Source organism: Polistes canadensis, unplaced genomic scaffold (genome assembly GCF_001313835.1).
Source record: "Polistes canadensis isolate GaletaPanama2010 unplaced genomic scaffold, ASM131383v1 scaffold_542, whole genome shotgun sequence".
In the NCBI taxonomy this organism is placed as follows: Eukaryota; Metazoa; Arthropoda; class Insecta; order Hymenoptera; family Vespidae; genus Polistes; species Polistes canadensis.
In genome coordinates, this window is record NW_014570089.1 from 8,464 (window position 1) to 12,865 (window position 4,402).

A 4,402-nucleotide genomic window follows, 5' to 3' on the forward strand; every position below is an offset into this window, starting at 1 on the left:
AAAAAAAAGAGGAAGGAGACGATGCAGCTGATGATCCTCGTAAACTAAAGCCGGGTGAAATAGATCYTAATCCTGAGACAAAACCTGCCAGGCCTGATCCTAAAGATATGGACGAGGATGAATTGGAAATGTTGTCCGAGGCTCGTGCAAGACTCGCGAATACTCAAGGGAAAAAAGCTAAACGAAAAGCTCGCGAAAAGCAATTATTGCATTGCGTGGATGTTGCGTGGATGTTGCGTGAATGTTGCGTATGTGGAAAGTTGTATGTTTATGTAATCATATTAAAATATGTATATATTTTAATATATTAAGGTTTATTTAAAGTGTGAAAGTGCTGTAGATATTAAAAGAAATGAAATAAATACTAGAAAATGAAAAAAATGATACTGACAATTCAAAACAATGAACCCATAATTATTGAAATTTTTTAAAATTATTTATATCTACTTCTAAATACAAGAGCATTTTTTAAAATAATCTTTTATTTACAAAAAATTGCAGAATTGAATTTAAAACATTTTATATATAATCAACTTTTGTTTATTTATATTACTTGCTACTATATATAACATGCCGTCTTATATATCATATTACAATTAATAATGTAGAAAATACGGATCTTTTTCTTTTTGTATATTTATTGTACGAATACTATTGTCGCCCACTGTATATAATCTTTTACATATATTTGCTTCTATTTTTTTTATTTTTTTATTTTATTTCTAAGGGAAATTAAACAATTATTAAATAAACTATAAAATTGTTAAAAATTTTACTAATTTATTTTATTTTCATAATTAAATTGTAAATTGGAAAGGATAGTTATGTTGGTGATATTATTTCTACAAATATTCAATGAAAACGAGTAATTACAACAGATAATGACGATAGTAAGAGCGATTTCTATGAAATTGTTTTTTCACTTCGGAAGCAATGTAAAATCATATCTGATAACGAGGAAGAATGTAAAAATAAGGATTGCGAAATTAATCGTATATATCTAAGGAATGTATATGGAAAGACATTGAAAATATAAGCAAAATATGGCAATATTCACGAATTTCTAGAATAAACATAATAGTTGAACAAAATGTCATTTGTTTTACAAATGGTAACTATTACAATACTTTTGGAAAATCGTTACGAAAGAATCTAATCATTACGCGAGTCAAACGACCTAATTGTAAGATGAAATTCGTAAATTAAAAAAGTTTGAAGGTTATGTAAGAGATAAAAGTAAAAATGAAATAATTGTTTATTTTGTTTCATCTATTTGATGTTACGAGTGAAAAAATGAAATATTCAATCTTATTGGTCTAACAGAAACATAATTGAGGATACCATATTTCGAAAAACAATGTCATTTTGGAGATTTGTCCAACTTTCTCGCTTTTTACATTTCATTAACAACGAAGTTGTAGACAAAAATAATGGTCATTTATATAAATTGCGAAATATAATCGACTATTTAAATGAAAAATTGAAGACTACTACAGTCTTGAAGAATATGTATTATTAGATGAATCTCTAATAAAGTATACAGGCTGCATATCATATAAGCAGGAGAATCCATTGAAAAGAGCACGCTTTTGGAGTAAAATTTTATAAATTATATGAATCAAAATCAGGATGCTGGATTCAGTTTAAAATATGTACGGGTCAAAATATTTAAAAAAATTCACTAGTATAAAAACTCAAACGAACCAATTAAAAAATTTAGTGTTTTTCTGATACAGAAGTAAAAAAAAAGAAGATAGTATGAAGAACTCAAATAAATGTACTTCGTCTTGCTATGAAAATATTAAAAGATATGGATATGAACCTATATAATTATCAAGGTGCAGTACAGTCAACAAATAATACAATAAAGAGATGGGACAAAAAACCGATAAAAAAACATTGACGTAAAATGCTCGAAGAAAAGATTATATAATAATGTTACGAATGGTTTTTAGACCTAGCCGACATATTAAAAGCAAAATATCAAAAACAAAAATTTATGAAAAAAATAAGATAACTGCACTATATTCTATCGATATTCAATTTAATAGAAGTAAATGCTTGACTATTATATATGTAACTCTTAATTTAAAAAATATGTAGCATAAATAATTAAAAGATTCTATACTGTATAATACGAGAAGCAAGAATTAATCTAGTTTCGTAGTCTTTGAAATAGAAATTGCTTCTTACTTATATAAAAAAAAGAAAAAATGTAAAAGAGAACAGCACAATAATAAAAAATGAGAACAAGAAGGAATAGATGCAGTTATTTCAATAAACAATGGGCCAAAGAATAAAATATCTTACTAGCCGAATTTTGTCTCTAAGAGAGAAAATGATGAAATACCAAAACGTAAAGATGTTTATAAAATAAAATCTTCCAAATATAATAAAGTAATCTTCGATTAATTCAAAACGCTAATTGTTCAACAGATATTTATAAATAAAATATATATGAATAAATATATCCCAATAAAACTTTAAAATTACAAATTGTCTTTGTAATCGTAAGAAATTTTTAAACTCGTAAAAATTACTTTCTAGTTTATATTAAAATGACCATACGCGTTAATTTCACATTTCACAGGAGTTTTTTCCTTTCTTCTCCTAATCTCCTTAAAAATCAAAACCAAGAACAAAAATTAATTGTGGTACTGTGTTGTAGAGGCTTGAATATGTACTCATTATGTTCAGACATATTTGTTAGGTTTTCAATCTCTATTCCTGAATTTAACACTAATTTTTATCTTCTGTAGATATTGTTGCATCTTGTCTTGTAGCTTTACTTTCTGATCGAAAAATTTGATTGCATAAAACGAAACTTATATTTAGAATTATATTACGTTTATATATATTACATACAATTAGTATGTTTAAATTACTTATGTTCATATTTCAATTCATTTAGAAAAATTATTTTCAACAACTCTATTTTTTATCTTTAGTAACCGTATTTTTAAATCTATTGTCTTGTTTCCACTAATTTTCTTTTCCACACATTGTCCTATTTTTTAATAATATTTTTTTTTTATTTACTATGTATTGTATTGTCTAGTTAATTTGGATTAAATCTTTAATTCCTATTTTTAACCCTTTGACCTATAATATCGTGTGAGACTCTTTATAAAGGAATTTGGTCAAATACAAAAACTATAAGTGAAACAAAAACACGGATCAGACTTGTCTTTTGTCTCTTCTTGTAAATAACACGAGTCATCTTTCAAGACGTAGCGAAATAAAAATGCATTTTTAAATTACGCTATACTTCATCTTATTATTTAAGTCCCTTAACATTAGATAAATCGTTTACAATTGCATTCAATAATTTTCTAGATGTCTTGATTATGATGGTGAATCAATGATATTTTGTTTCCTGCACGAACACGTCAAAAGGAATTGGTACAACATAGTGATGCGTATAATTGGCGAATCTTCAACACAAATAATCATAAAGACTCATTTATTCACAAAGAAAAACTTATAAGTATCATAGATAAATAAAACAAAGTAATGAAAATTTTCAAAAAAAAAGCAAACATTTTCAAGATATTTATCAGCAAATAATTTTATTTCCAAGCAAAAAAAACCATTGTTGTGAACTTACACAATACTACCATTCAATGTCGTGTAGTTAATCGCTTAAGAATGTTTGGGACGTACAATTGGAGGTAAAGTGTAAAATTCGTAAATATTTACATTTTACAATATATTATGAAATAAATTCATTATGTTCCTGCTAGAAAAGAATGTATAATTAAAAAAAAGGGTGCAATTGTACCAATATTGTTGAATTAAATAAGAAATGATAAATAATATAAAAAAATTGTTAGTAACTTGTGAGGGTGAATACACTTTGAATTTGATTTTAAGGTAGAAGTCAGTTTGATTTAAATCATTATCGATTTAAATATTGAAGTATTAATAATGCTTGAATATTAATTATGACATTTTATGATGTTGGCTAGACAGTATATTTGTGTCCTTTGATTTTGTACAAACTCTATCCTTCTTCGTTCTGTATCATATATGTATAAATAACAAAGATAGAAGTTTCTTTTTATTTCTTTCTATCTAAAATACACTTTATTAAAATAGATAAAATACACCCTAGCTGTTTGTACTGGATACAAAATTACAGTTTTTTTTTGTTTCTGTAAGAAGAAACATTTTCCGAAATTTTCATTCTCTTCGTAGCATTTTGACATACATCTCAAACATCCTTAAGGAAATAATAAAAATTATAAATCTTTTTACCAAATTTCCAATTGGYCTTTGCAACAATGAATTTCCTGAATCAATATGTCGTAGAATGATTTTTTATTTTATTTCACTAAAATCAATGGAACAAATTAACACAATGGATATAATAACGAAGCTAGTGAAGATTCAACATTTTTGC